Below are 16,819 nucleotides of genomic sequence, written 5' to 3' on the forward strand. Positions count from 1 at the left end.
TCACTGCCCAGGTCAGCCGAGTCAGTCCCCAGACTGAGCACACCACTGCGGCCTGCTCGTTACTATTAATATCATTAGGTTAACCAACTACCGCTGAGGTTCAGATACCCTGTTGTGTTTGTACTGAGCTTTTTTTTCTTCATTTTGACATCGTCACTGTTCTGATCACATTATAACCGCACTGAACATTTTATTGTGCCATATTGGTCATTTTACCATTGTTCCATATCAGTCATAGTTTAATTACATTCTAATCATGTTATAAAAAATCCTGGTGTTCTCGCCATTTGGGTCTTGAATAAAACATGTACCACATACATTGTGGATACCCTGTAATTACATTACATTGTAATAAAATTCTAACTACAGTTACATTCAAGGGTATTTTTATTCTGACAATATATATATATATATATATATATATATATATATATATATATATATATATATATATATATATATATATATATATATATATATATACCTGTTAATAATATATATATCTAAACATATTTTTCAATCTTTTTACAATGCCGTATATCACAACACTCCTGATCCTACACTTTACTAGTTTTATTGTGCTCACACCCAAAGACTCAAATATATTTTTCCATGCCTTGCCAGTAAAATAATTGATAATAATGAATATCGCCTTGCCGCTACAATTAACAAGTTATTTGGGGTCTTGAAAATCTGTGTATGTGTAAAACTGTATGCCATTTATAAGTACAGTATAAAACTGTAAGTTTAGCATTAATCAGCTGACTGACCCCCAAAGACTGTTTGCTTTTCTTGTGACCTGAACAGAATTGTCTTTGTGTGACTTGGAAACATGCCACTGAAAATGTACCTTGTTAAATACACATCCAATTTAATTGCCTAATTCTGCCTGGCAAATGAGGTGAGTCATTAACAGTCTTACACTCAGTAATGAGAGTGCGTGGAGACTCCCCTGTGTGCACAGATGCCTGCATGTAAAAACTTTTTTCTTTTTTTTTTGTAGGTGCATAAATAATTGCATAAATAAATAAATACTGTAATACCTTGTCCTATCAGAGGAAAACGAAATGTGCCAGTGCCATCTTGTGTACCATCTGGATTTGGTTTGATCAAACAGCTCCTAACCCCATATTGTCAAACATATTTAGCTCCAGCTGGCAGCTTTTGTGGCCAGAAAAATATTTGGGGCCCAAGGTGATTCATTACACTTTTCCCATGATCCTATGCTCTACCGCTTTTAATCACACTCACACTCATATACCTAGCAAGTGTGACTACCGAAGTAGGGATGTCACTGGATGTGTGTCTGTCCTGCATTGGCCTCATCGCCATCCACCAGCACTGTATTTTGACACTGTGTTGGACGCAGTAATGTGGCAAACGGCGGTTTGCGCGACGCCTTTTGTCTCCGCGCCACTGTGGGGAAATGATGTATGGGTGTATACGGGTGGGGGAGCTGTTCAGGCCGCACTATAAAATTTCGTTTGAGGGGGGGAAAAGTCCCCGGCCAGCGCAGCCCAGGTGGGAATGTTGTGAGCAGTTTCTCAGTATGGGGCCCGGAGCCGAGAGGGGATGCAAATCCTCTTCCGTGTTTTTTCAGCGCCTTCCCGTCCAAAAACACGCCATTTGAGGCTGCAGTGCCCCATTTCCTCACAGCGCCATCACGGGACCCTCCGAGTTCTTCAGAACCGGGCTTCCTGAACCGGGACCCTCACTCTAATTTGGATGTGAAAGTGGTTGCTGGCGTTAACAGTCTTAAACTGCCCAAAAAAAAAAAAAAAAAAATCTTAAGAAATTAAAAACAGATTTTTTTTTGTTCACACTAAGATGCATTAATGACAAAGTTTGTCCAAAAGCTAAACTAAAGTGTGTTATACCTTAAAAAAAAAAAAAAAAAAAACACAAGTTAAAGTCACAGCAGGTTTTCTTTTTATTAACAGGTCATCAGTAAGCAGGTTGTAATTCATAACAAAGAATTTACCCTTAGGAACAGCACATAACTATGTGCCTTTAACTTGCCTAAGAAAATACATATGTTGTTCCACACTGTTTCCTCTCAATAAAACCTAACAGTTAGCACTTCATTTTCAAGCAGTTCTGACAAAATTATGCAGGTTAGTTTAAGGGAAAAAAACAGAAGCTGGTCTTTCAGCTGAGAATTTCAGGGAATTTTTAATAAGTTAAATAAATTTTCCCCAAATGAAAAGGGAGCCCAAACAGAGAGGTTGTTAAAACGGGTATGCTTGGCACGTTGTTTGGGAATATTTTACTGCCGTTCATTAATACTGCTTTTAAAATCGCTCGCAATTAAGGCGGGGATAAAATGCTATATATTAAAGGCCATAACCCTTCTTTCTCATCCTCTCTCTCATAGTCATGGTAGCCAACCATTCACACAGCAGTAGAGTAAAATGGCTGCAGGTTACAAGTTCGCTGAATGAGTGAATTAATAACTTTCCAGAAAAATGTTAAACATTTTAGCAAAAACAAATAAGATTAATTTTAACTGCGTCTTTATGATGTGGAAAGCTCCATGGGCTTCTAAGGCAAGCTTTCTTCATAGCCATTTCTACCTAGCCAACAAAAATTTCATTAAACATATGAAACGGTTGTGGGTGTCCATAAAACGGATGTCATACTTGGAGTAATAAACTGATAAAATAATCCTGAATGATTTTTACACTAAAACCACCATTAACAGGAAGAGTCCCTATTCTTTCTTGACTTCCTGTAGAGATTTTGTATCTGCAGGAAATGGTTAGCAATTTAGATATAAAAATGAAAGCTGGAAAAGTATAAAAAGTGGTCACTGTAAAATAAATATTGCCTTTAATTGTCTTGTTCATGACACAGTCCATTGTTTTGTAAGTTAAAATTTCATATGAATGTTTTCCCTGATCATTTTTATCTTGACATTTCTGTGTCAGTGGAAGAACAAATAAATGAATCTGCAAATAGATACATTACCATATGGAATTTGAACCACTCGCTAGATGGAAAATGAGTTAAAAATATTCACAAACACATTCATTGTAATATCAGTAATACTGCATGAATTTGATTCATAAATATTTACATATTCTGTGGTTTTTTAGTATAGCAATGTTATATTTTTTAGTGCATGCTGGCCATTTATTTTCAGTTTTATATGAATCATAAAAAAATGTATGCCATAGGACCAAAACACCTAAGCACAAAGGGACTTACTCTGATACCAGTTATATATTCATTTCTATAATATATGATATAATATATTAGTTCAATGTACTTTTAAACACTATGGGATGAAACTCAATGAATATGTACAATAATTGTGTCACTTTTTACATGCAACATTCTATTTACTATACACAAACAACTGGTTATTTTCTATGAAAGCATTGCACAATCCAGTTATACCACATCTAAATAAGGCATTGTACATTAAAAAGCATAATGCAATATCAATTATAACCATGAGCTCAGGGCCATAACTGTGATTTACAGCTAACGTTCCTTATAAGCATACTCCGTGAACAGAGTCATAATTTAGTGCTCTAATGTTTTTCCACCATGTTTAAGTGTTTATCATTTGGAAATGACATATTTAAGCCGTGGTTCCTCATGCCGGAGTGGCAAGGACATTCTGGGAGATTCTAAAACGCAACATCTTTCCTGAGTAGAACCATGTGCTTGTTTGCTGTGCTTTTGGTACTTTTTATGGGAAATTTGACAATAAAAAAACAAACATTAAAGATGGCAGAATAATAATTGTCCCTCTGATGTGCTGAGGCACTGCACCCCCTGCTCTATGCATTTGATGTGGCTTGTGGAACGTTCCCACATCCCTTTCTGTTACACTATTTGGATTGGTGTCAGCGAGTGAAGATCTACATGGTGAGACTGGGTGAAAGCAAAGCCCCTCGTGCTAATGATCTGATTCCCCCCCCCCCCCCCCCCCCCCGGGGTTGCCTCGTTTCACCATTGAGATCAGCTGAGAAGTGGGGACAACCCAGATTCAATCTAACCGCAATGGGCTTTGTCCTTTACTTTGAATTACAAATCAAAGCAAGTGTTCCTTTTTTCCCCTGATTGTTTCTCAGCATCTTGCAGTGGGTGGTCACTGAAATTACCAAATAGTGCTAATCAAAAAATCGTGACCCGTGCATAACGTCATAGATCCATGCTCAAAATCAAAATCAACACTGAGAACAAAGTTCCTGGCTTGTAAGATCTAATGTGGGCTTTCATGTCATTATGCATACACATATTAACACAACAACTCAAGGTTTATGGGAAAAGCCTGCTGCTTTGTTATTTAGGATTGTCCTGATCATAGGAAATAATATTAAACTTATAAGCTGTCAGTTGTCTCCTTTTAAATGTACAGCCTTTTGCTGTCTTTGATGGTGACCTGTGGACATAGTGCTGGCCTTCCATTTATAGCACATTTATACCACACCCTTCTCCTACACATTAAAATTTTTATCTTCTTTATGTCTATGCACCTTATGACTAAGACAGGCCATTGTAAAGCATTTCAAGTGGACACAACATCTACCAAATCTCCAACAGAGGAAGCTGGATCTTCTCAAATATATCAAAGAAACAGAAGTCCAAACAGATGTCCATTCACATTTCAGATCCATAAAGCCAACAGAGGCTGATTTTTAGAATGCAAAATGGGAAAGACGGAGACAGTGAATTAAAAATTAAACTGACAAAGCAGGAGAAGCAGAATCTTGAACAAGTATTTCTTGTGACAGGGGTTGGCAAATGTCTGCAAAATAAATGGGGCCTGCTCCCTTCATGGGTTTGACGTTGGCTGGCATCCAGGACCCTTCAGGAAGCTGACCGTTTTTGGCCTTCGGCAATAAACTCGGGGTGGTGTGGGGGGTGTAGATGCCCCACCCTCTCAAAATGAGCATGACTAGAAACATGCTTGACAGCTTTGGAGGAAAGAAAAAAAAAAGTTTGTTGTTTGTGTCCTTTATATTTCCCTACCTTAAACACTAACTACACTTATCATTTTACATTTACCATTGAAAACAATATAAAAAACATGATGCACAGTCGGGCTCATGACACAAGACCTCAGGGCTTTTCAGAACAGATTTCACGCAATCACTTTGGCTGCGTAGTTTTACCCAAAAAATGTGAGTATCATGACAATTATGTTCTCATTTCATTGAAGTTCTCATGCTATCCCACGATGTTTTTGGTGCGGTTTGGGAACTCTCTGCATCTCCACCGCTTTGAAATTTGTTAATCAGAAGTAGATTGGTAGAGCTTCAAAAAATGGTGCAAATCTCGATTCGTTTTCGCACAACGGCGTGGCGTTTAACACGTTTGGGAATGGCCTCCTGCTCGGCATTGAACACAGGGGTGTTTTATTTACGAGCTGAGCTGTGAGAGGCAGGCCCGGCCTTCAGAGTGTCAGACACACCTCACAGACATCTATTTATTAGGTCGCATTTCTCCTGCCTTTTGATGAAGGCAGGGAGATCCTATAATAACATGCCATTTGCATCCTGCTTTAATTACTTTTTTTGTCTGGCATGGGGCAAAAAAGCCCAGAATTAATGAGCCCCTTACAATACCCCTGAATTTCTGAAGTTATTAAATATAAATTTCTAGCAGATTTATTTAACTCAGTATGTGACACATCTGGCTGGGGGCTACAGGAAACAACTGGTTCACTTCATTCTTGTCATCACCTTCCAACACATTTCTTTCACATTTCAATTTGGAAAACAGGGTCGTTTCTCTCCATAAGTTATGCATTAGCATTTTGGAAGTGGGAACCCAATAGTTCCTTCTAGGTTGCTGCAATTAGACTCCTTGAATTTCAGACTTTCAGCCTTAAGCCTTTTGCCTGGGCTGATTTATTTTTTTGCCGAGGCTCTTGTTGACAGCGGAAAGATTCTAAATCACCTTGCGGCACAAACAGCCCTTTTTCGTGTGTGCCGTTGTTGTTACTTCTGGATGCTCCGGTATGAAGACATTGTGTCAACCCCCACAGACCGGAAAAAACTTGGAAATCTCATTTTACTGCCCAGTCCTCACACAACCATTTGTTACATTTCCAGTTTTATTTAAATTGTGGGGAAACATTAGGGAAGTAGATACAGCTGTACATATATACATATATTTATATATATACACGTAGCAAAAAAGGCTTAGACATGACTTGAATTTGCATGATATCTTCATATTTCACAGAAAGCACGTGACACCCATTTCATGCTTTCTTATTGGGTCTCTGTGACTCTGTGGAAGAGAACTTATAATTTTGTTTAAACTGGATAATAATTTTGTTGAGCCATATGAGAAAAATGAAGACATGTATGGATATCATTCACAAAACTGGGAGTCTCAAAAATCCTTGCATTGTGATTTGTAATTAAAAAAAAAAAAAATCAAAGTGGTTAATATTTTGTCTCCTCTGTAACTGCTGAGTTTGTAATGTTACATAAAAATGTTTAAAGTTGCTTGACAAAATAAAGAACAAAGTATGAGGCTAAAATAGCCCCTTGAACATGCACATGTTTTTATTATTTACACACTTTGCACAATTCATCTATGTTTTGGCAGGGAAGCAGAGCATTTTTGTGACACCGTGGATCTATGTGTAGTCGGAGACCCTGAGCAGCCCTTACTGAAAACAGCATGAAACCACAGGCTGCCCCCATGCGCACAGCTGTTGTGTCTTTATCAGTGGGGTCCAGGCAGGAAGAGGAAACAGAAAAGTAAAATAATCAATCTTCCAAACATATTGCATATTTATAATGTTTGTGATGGCAAAGGCTTTCCTAAATCAGAACCGGGTGCCGCGTCTCTGCAGTGAATTAGCCGGACGCTGTGACCTTCCACAGCCTGAGCCCCCACAACGCACACCTCCCTCTCTCACCCCCCCACACCCCCACCCCCCTCTCTGTCCAACAGCGAGCGGCAGAGGGGCGCACAGCGTCTGGAGTGCTCTTGTGACGACCTTTTGTTTACCTCAGACGTTTAAAAGGCTGTCAGGCTGAGTCTGGGATAAAAACAGAACCCAGGGAAAAAGTTTGGTTGGCCTTACCAAGTGCCTTGGTGAGCGGTGTGGTATCTGCTTGGAATGTTCAACTGCATGCTTGTCCTGCATGAAATACTTTTTTCCCCCAACAAACTTGATTTAAAACTCCAATCAAATACGCACGCTAAATGACAGTTCTGCAGAGAACTGTGCCGCGTGACCTTTAGCGTCTCCCCGACATCCGTTTTTTATTGCAGGCCTTCATCGAAAGCTTTTCAGGCACGGCACACACCGTAAATCCCCGTCTGGCCGGCGGCAGAAGCTCCCTGCGTGCGGCGCGGTCGCTGCGTCGGGCCCTGGGCACATTGCCGGCCGCGAGCGGGGCGGAGCAGCTGTGTGGAGCGGCCAGAGGAAGCTGGCTGACAGCAGGATGGATGGGGCTGCCTCGCACTCCCAGCACCTAAAGCTCTGGACGCCCATGTTTCACCGAGCCGTCGTTCCAGCGCGGCTACGCGGGAGCCAGGATTCGGGAGACCCCCCCCCCCCCCCCCTTCCTCCCCCCATGATTGGACGGACCGGGAGACAGCGCCGGCTGCGGTAACACGCGGGGGTGCCTCTTTCTCGGGGCTCCTCTGGCCTGGGGCTCGCCACTGTCAACAACACAAAACAGACTCCGTCCCGCTGGCAGGCCCGCAACTCCCCCACATCATTACCGCGGCGACGATAACGATAACAGCGGAACAAGACAGCAAGATAAATACGCAGCGATTTATGGCGCTCCGGCGAGACCGCAGCAGCAGACGCTCGGAGATAGAGAGAGCAAGACGGAGAGGGCGCCTCCTGACACTTCAGATCATCTCTGAATTCGCTCTGCAGTGACACACTAATATAGTACATGATAATTAAAGTGTCACAACATAACTGTATTATATTTTTCATGTGTTTTGAATTCACTCACATAACATGGTGAGCATGTGTTAGTAACATGATGAAATTACAAAATGGATTGTGTTTTTTTCGTATTAAATAAAACCTGCGTAATGAAAATCAGTTACGTTAATCTTAAACATGCATTTTTAATAAAGGAGTGAAAAAAAGACATGTTCCTGTCTGTGTTTTGCATTCCCAGCGACTCTAAGCATAGGGTTCAGTGACCTTTCGCAACTACTTTCTGCTAAACCACTCACATTTCCCATCTTGTTTGATGAATGCTTTATGAAGTGTGATGCTAATAACGGGCACCATAGTGAATTTGGTTCCTTCCTGCTCGCTCTCCGCCTCGCACTCGGTTCAGTGTTGCGTGACGTATAAATACTGACCTCATTCCCTGCCTGATTCATGCAGGAAGAATGCGAGGGAGGCCATCAGTACAGTAATCAGACACAGCATACAGGACATTTGCTGGCAAGCAGGCATACAGGGATAAGCCCACTGGGAAAGGCGCACACTTTGATAGCCACTGTGACAAAACACCTCCCACTCTCTACTTCCTCCACACGTTCATTTGAGTTCACACAGTGATGTTGTTGAAGCACAAGAGGAAAAGCCAAGTAATGCATCTTAGAGCAAAATCATGTTAGGCCTCGAAGGTTTTATTTCTGAAGTAATAATAATAATAATAAACCCAGGGAAAGTATTTGGACGTACTGAGCACAATTACATCAGCCTATATGAGTGTGAACTTAGAATCGATAAAATTTCCTTGGGTTTAATTTTGACAAACTGGTCTATTTTTACTAATAATTCTTTGAATGTCAAATTACTGTGTGTATATACATTAAATTATTAAGTGTAATTCTTTTCATTTTCACTGAGAATCCCCAGGTTTCCTTGAAGTGAGAACCACTTTCAGTTGCCTTTTCCATTTAACACCACTGCGGTCAACATTGGTCAATGCTGCCATTATCTCAGCAGTTAAGAAGCTGGCCTTATTATATAGTCCAATTACAGCATGTTGGTCGGTCCAAGAATGTCCACATTACAGTATTTATTTGTTTAAAAGGAATACAATCAATTAACTCTTATTTGGCATAGTGCCCTTTACAATTAGATAATTAATGTCGCAGAATACTTTACAGGGCTCTCTATCAAGAGAGTATCAAAAAAACTAAAAACTATCATTTAGAGTTGGTAAATTATTTTTTGACTCACATTACTATCCATTTATGCTGCTGAATATTTACTGAGAAAAGTCAGGTTGTGCACCTTGTTCAAGGGTACAGCAGAGACTCATCTGTTAGTCTCTGGTTACAAATCTCTAATTATACCACACTGCCTCCTGAACAGCTTAACACAAAGTATGGTGTACTGTTAGTCCATTCTGATAGTCCATTCAGTCATTGACAGTAATGGTAGAGCCATTTGAACAATACGTATGGAACATTAATCTCCATTCATTTCCTCAGCGGCTGCCTTTAAACGATAAACTCCCAGCGAGATCCCTTCAGATAACTGGTGAATGATAAACCAGCACTTCCTGTTAAGCGTGTGGCTCAAAGAGGGAAGCACTTGGAAGAACCCCGGCTGATGAGGCAAATTCCAAATTTTACGAACAGCGGTTCTTTTAAAGACGTAAACCCAGAGCGAGGTGCGAAAACATATCCGTACACAGGCTTTCTCCGGCAGCGTTTTTTTTTCTCTCCCCCCCATGTCTTTTCAACCTCTTTCATGTAGCAGAGCGAGGGCTTGTTATTTGGAGTAGAGGGAACGGTTGGACCTGGAGGTGCTTCCTGTTGCAGGCCCAGAGCTCCTGGCAGGGGGTCAGGGGGGGAAATTAGCAGCTGGCCGACCAGCCATTTGCACATCTAGCTTCACACCGCGACTCGAGCTTGTTAGTTGCTGTTTGTTACTCATGTGTGTAAATAGCTTTTATTGTCCCAAATAGATTTTCATCTCATTAACCCTGCTTGCAGAGGAAAAGGACGCAACAGTTACAGAATGCGGCTGACCTAGCTTAATGAAATGATAATTACTGCCTCATGGAGGCGACATTGCACATGAGCGCCGCCCTTGAGGAATCTTGTGATTAATGCAGTAAAAGCTTGCCGTAAAATGTGTCTTTAAAAAAGGGATATAACATCTATGAAATCACACATGAAGTGTGATATATATTATTGAAAATTATTTTTTATACAGTGGCGATTACTGAGTAGTGGTTGTCTGATATGGTACAAAGTAATTTCTGGACATGAGAGCTGAGTCCACTTAACGGTAATCCTGGGCAATGTATAGTTTACTTGTTACTACTTTACATAATATTGTATATTACAATATACTGTGGGATTATATGAAAGATAAAGACAAAGAAATATGATGGCACAAAATACTGGAGTAACCTGGGGGAGAAAAAATCAAATGTCTGTAATAAAAGAGTTGTAAATTAAAAAAAAAAAAAATCAGATCAAAACAGATTCTGCTTTATTGCTATTACATCTCCAATAACCTTTGAAAGAATATATAATGTGTTACAGTTGTTAGCTTTTACAGATTATGCTGCAATGTCAACCAAAACTCAAAAGTGCACTTGACTTTTGTTTACACTGTACCCTGAATATTCTACATTTGCTCAAATCCTCTGAAAGTAACATAAAAATCCAGGACAAGGTATAGGCTGACAGAGATAAACCCAAAATTAACTGCTTCCAAAAAATAAGACTTAACACTTCTATGACTTGAATGTCCAAAACAGATCAGTTATTTATTCTTTTGTCTGAACAGAAACATGGCAGAGGTATGCGGGCACATGTACAATAAAATATATGACACATCCTTTGGTGAAAAAAATACATCAGCCAGGGCGATCCTTAGTAGCTGCAACTAAACTTGGCTGCTATAATTCATTTTACAAATTACAAACACAAATCTTGCAAAGCTATGTTTTGTTTCGTCCAATGCCCAGGAGACGAGGGGAATTAACTGGCATTGCTTTACAACGATGTGTCCGATCCAGTTTGTTCCTGTTGCGGGGTGAAATGTACGAAAAGGAGAGTCTGAGCGAAGTCAATTACAGCAATAGTATGAGCGCCAAGAATGAGCACCTGCTCACAGAGAACAATGAGCTAAATGCTTGCAGACGCAAAGACACTATAAAAATACACCCTGCTGTGCCTTTGTTTTCTCTTGGTGTTGACTAAAAAGGAAACCGCTATACCTAAGAGCTCATCATTCACTGCATATTAAAACTTCACATTTTATATCTTGGAAACAGCATTGAGCGTTGATTCATGTTTTGGGCACAACTGAAATGGGTGCTTAGGCAGATGCTTTTTTGTTTCTTTCCTTTTTTTAACCACAAAATGAATTAGAGGAAAGAATTGTTTGTTCTTGCACGATAATTGCGCACATGTGTTTGCCACCTTGACAGCCCACTGGGTTTGAATTTGGCAAGTTGTTATTTTGTAGGTGGTGATTTACCTCTCAGATCAGACGTATCAGGCTTGATGTCAACCAGCTGGCAGGGGCTTTATCTTCAAAATGAATTCAAGAGATTCAAATGGTCCACATTGCATCAGAAGGACTCCCAGCATGCTTCAGTACATGATTTACTTCCCCTAAATGTTGAGTTTAGCACTCGTAATTATGGTTTTGGAAAGTGGCATAGACTTTCTCATTCATTCCCTACTTTCCATCTGGACCTCCTTTCTCCTATAGGTTGAGTTGGCCTTTTTACTGGTGAGATGGATTCACTTGAAAGTGATTTCCTTTGCTGCAGTACTTCAGAATAGTCACAAGAGGGCACTGTTTACAATCTCCCTGGCTCACTCCCAAAAGGTCAGAAGGGCTATTGCACAGGAATTCCAACATCCTATCATTGTAATAAATTAGAATGTAATTACTGCTGCAAATGAATTTTATATCTCCCCCCCCCCTTACACACACGTAAATGCACCACTAATATCACCCTCACCCCAACCCAAATAAATAAATGAATAAATCAGGGAAAAGGTCCAAAATATACATTTAATGAGATGATATTCTTAAACACTCTTGGATTCTCTGATGGAAAAGAGGACAATTCAAACATACATTAATAAAGATAAAGATATGAGAAACGGTACTTGTTCTATTTTATATATTTGAAAATTCAGATAGAGAAACACAGTTGCTGTTCCCTGTAAGGTCTCTATAAAAATTAGCACGCAAGAAAGAAGAAGTTCAATGAGTCTGGTGAGATTTTAAAAAGTTATATGGTGTTAAAATATGCCTTAATGGATTGCTAGGGATTCATTTATTACACACAGGAAACATTTTTTTTCTTCTTCTTCTTTCTATTAATTTGACCACGTAGCATTTTGCCAAAGCCTCCAGGCTTTTGCACATTTTTTTGTGCAAACGCAAGTCACTTTCTGTGGTTTCTGGCATTAATATGTGGCCTCCTTTGAACCATGAAAAAAAAATCCTCAGATTCAGTCATGGAACAGCTCTAGTGTAAAAAGCCCAGTGCTGTGGTTATATAATCTGGCTCTAGAGATCTTGTTAATTCAAATACTCTCTTTCCTACAGAGGTCTTTGCTATACGAACTCAAACACACACTCCTGTGAGGTGATCATTTGAGCACATATTCAGAAGACCTCTCACCCTTGCTCGCACGGAGCTCTAAATTAATTCTGATCCAGGGAATTAGAGTAGTATGTTAACACCTTTCTGAGTTCACCTACTCGGTGTCAATGAGCAGGATTTATAAGATTCCTTGTTACGTACCCCTACGTCATTCCCATGGTGCGCAGGCACGCGAATGCACAAGCACATATACATGGGTGTACACAATCACACATACATGAATACAGTAGAGTGGGCCTGTCTTAATATACTATTACTGGGAGAAAAGGTGCTTTGGACTAATTGAGACTATAATTTGGGTTTTGAAGTCACTGTATACTATAGGACCCTGTGTCTGTGTAGGACCAGGGCCGTCCATCTCCAATCCCTTGTTGTTACGGCTGCCTGCGAGCAGCTTTTCCCTAGCTGCCTCTACACAGGAGGTCTGCGCCTTTAACGTTCTACAGAACTTTTCACTGACTTTCTGCTCCATTGCTGAAAAGTCATGAAAAGCCAACAGCTTGTCCTGGCCATGTTGTAGCTGCTGGAGCGGCGAAGTGATGAGAAAGGGGACTTTCCATTCCAGTCCCGAGAATGTGTAATGTTTCATTTCCTAACCCAATGGCCCATTTGAATGTGTCTGCCGTAAATCGACGTGTGATTTTTTTTTTTTGTATTTCATTTTATTATTTTTATTATTTTATTTTTTTTTTAGCGCTGGAAGGGATCAATAGTTCTACTTGCGTTTTCTCAAGCCACATGTGTCTCAGCCAGGTCTTCATCATTAAAACAAAGACAAAGGCTTCATTCCCAGACTCTGTCAGTTTTTTGAACTTTGCTGAAATTTTGATTAAAAGCATGTGGCAATCAGTAAAGCAGAAAGAGATTTATTACTGTGAGAGTTAGCGATCGAGTCAGGTCCAGTTCTCTGTGTACCACTGCCACAGAGAAAAATAACCATAATGTACAATAAAAGAGAAAATAATTAGTCACACAAATACAATCCATGTTTCTTTTTTCTGTCTCTGCATTCATTGAGAGCATTTGGGTTTTTATAGCACTGGCATTGGCATTGTGCATTAGTAAAACACAGCAAATAGCCATACAAATGAAAGCCGCTATCTGCATATTAAAACTGCATACTGGCCAAGGCTTATGAAACAACACTTTTTTCGTGGAAAAGTGATCAAAATTTTATAATGGAAAAGTACAGTGAAGAGCAGGTAAGAAGTATTCATAATTTCTCATCATGATTGATCTAAAAATTGAACAACATAATTTTGTCCAGTTCAGTGATCGCCACCAAAATGGAGCGACTCCGCTAAACATCTCCTTCCACGAGTGAAAAGGTCTGTAAGATTTAGAAAAAAGAAATAAAAGAGCTCATATATTCTCTGCAGTAACCACTGAGGGTTAGACGTGGTCACTGACAGCATGTGTGAAATAGATTATTTTCAGCGGAGAGAAAGTGCAGGAGTAGAAGTAGCACTGTGCCTGAAGATGGTGAAAGGCGTTGGCAGGGGGAACAGCCGTGGCCCCCAGCGCCAGCCTGAACATACCCCGCGTGCTCGACGGGTGGCTGGGCCACCCTGGCCTTCCTCGCCCGCTCCCATCGCTACAGCACTAGCAGACAAAAGGGCTTGGATTTCAAAGCCAGCCAGCACTTCCTCTCTGTCTTTGAACCACACATTTCTAAAGCACAGTGCACAACGACGGAGAGAAAAAAAGGATAGTTCAGTCCGGGGGTAAAAAAGCAACATCTTTATTTCTGATAAATAGCAGCAAAGCAGAAACAAACATAGTCAATTTCTGTTATGTTTGCCCCTTTCCAAAGAATTAAAAAAATAAAAATAAAATAGCTTTATTTTCTTTGGCTCTTGTTGCACAGTTCAAATAGTATTAAATAGGGGGAAGCATCCAAGCTTTTGGGTAGGAATCTAATTGCTGATGTAATTTTTGCCTGGCTACCCATGCCAACGTTAAATGTTTGCATGAGCTTTTTTTTCCCCCCTCGCTTTTGTCCAGTGTGCTGTTATACAGTCTGCAGAAACGGTGGAGACAGTCGCTCGGAATCAAGGCTTTGATCATCAAATTTCCAAAAGACATAACTGTGGCGATGCACATAATGTGTGGTTTTATTATGAGCCCTTCGGTCTTGTCTTTTAAAAAAGCCACAGAGGAAACCTGGAGTTAACTTCCATAATGTATTGCCGTTGCTTTCACAAGTCCTCTTCATAGCCCTGTTAAAAACAAGGAATGTGCTTATTCAATCAATTTGCCAAATTATCCATGAGAAATCTCCATATATCCACGCATTGCTTACTGTGGGCTCGCGTAAGACAAACACTCTTTGGCTCATTTGAAAGACTCCAGTAGTTGCCCGGGGAGCAGTATAAATATCGGGTTGTACATCCACAGATGTTTCAAGGGATTATGGGTTAAATCCAAGTTTTTCTTTTTTAATTGAAATCCGTTAAACAACACCACAGTTATGCAACTTGTCAGGTTTTTTTCCAGTTAAGCTTGATATATTGAAAACGAATTACATGTTTTGAAACAAGTCAATTACAGTGGACGCCATTAATGTGATTCCATAACTTGGACACGGACATATATAGGTACATGCTTCCTCTAGTAGCATGTGTATTTTGAAAGGTACACTGGTGAAAATTATAATATAAATTATAATATTGTATGAAAATCACAATATTATTAACAACTGTATCTGTTATTCTTGACCAGACAGCTATTTTGATTACATCACAAATGTAAATAATATTTGTTTATTATGAAGTGATAGTGGTAGTGTCAAAATTGAATATGTCAGGAAGGCTGAATATTAAAGTTTTAAAGTAAAGCTGAACATTTGCTTGTTACTTCTCTGGTCTAAACATTTGAAAAATGCTAAAAGCTAGTACTTCAAAAATATATGAAGCAATAAGACAACAACAAAAACATGACATTGTCCAATGATTACACATACTTTAATAAATGAGCGTGCTAAAGGTTTTTTTCCTCACAGTCCCAAAGAGTGGAGCAATAAAAAGCTTCTGTGAACAGTTTCCTCCTAAGATCTTCGTCACATTGTTTACATTGTTGACTTTGTCACATTGTCCAATGACAAATGGTCCAATTTGTCTGCTGAATGGCAAATTTCAATATTTAAATCTAAACCTCACAATGTAGTTGAGTGAGAAAAATCTGCATACAGTCTGGTTGAATTTAATCACAGTTAGCTTGCAGCATTGGGAAGCAAATTCTTTTTTTCTGCAGTAAAGACTGACCACAGTTGTATTGCAGATCTGGGAAGAAATCATTCGTGGTACCAGGGCAATTTCACGTGAGACCTCACAATTACCTCAAGCAGAGCTGTTCTGTGCAAAAAGAAGAGGATTTCTGCACATGTGATTAGTCTGTCAGAGTTAATAACAGTGATATCAAACAGCTACATCATAACTATAATTAACCCCATTTATGATTTATTGAATATGATAATATGCTTTGTGGATGACCATTGTGAGTATCCATAGCAGTTTACCAAGCTGGCAAGCAGATGAAAGAAGTGTGTGTGTGTGTGTGCGTGTGTGTGTGTGCGTGTGTGTGTGTGTGTGTGTGTGTGTGTGTGTGTGTGTGTGTGTGTGTGTGTGTCTATCGTTGCCTTTGAGTGTGTTCATGTCTGTGTGAATACATGATATTTGGGAAAGATGACTGGATATGTGTGGTTTATTTAACTGCTTTGTTTTACCCACAGATTTTCCAGTAGCTATACAGGAAATATGTAGGTATACATCTTTGGTGTATATTTGCAATCAATCTTCATCTATCTACAGAGTCACTACTGTGCATCTGATTTAAGTATTCCTCAGCAGAGCTTAATAAATGAAGACCATCAAGCCACTCATTTCATCCGAAGTTTGGATTCCTATTTGAGAGTGTAGATTTTATGTGTTTAGTTGTGTTTAGCTGTGGAAATGACCCACGGAATCAATACCAAATTCAAGACATTTTTGTCATGACATACACAACATGCTTTGAAGTAAAATATGTATTTTCAAAACACATGCTGTGATTTCTGTTAATTAAATGCAAACAACTAAATTTGTCATCATTTTATGGTGCGTCGCTGTGGCTTAATGCTTTGTTGAAGATTGGCCCAACAGAAAAATAACTTTCATTTATTTGCCATCCTTTGTTTTTTTATCGTTCAGCTAATTAATACAGGAAAAGAAAAGCCCATTGGCTGTGTAACCCGAGCCGCTGAATCTAGTGTTATCGAGATCAACGACTGC

The sequence above is a fragment of the Megalops cyprinoides genome, chromosome 17 (genome assembly GCF_013368585.1).
Source record: "Megalops cyprinoides isolate fMegCyp1 chromosome 17, fMegCyp1.pri, whole genome shotgun sequence".
NCBI classification, from domain to species: Eukaryota; Metazoa; Chordata; class Actinopteri; order Elopiformes; family Megalopidae; genus Megalops; species Megalops cyprinoides.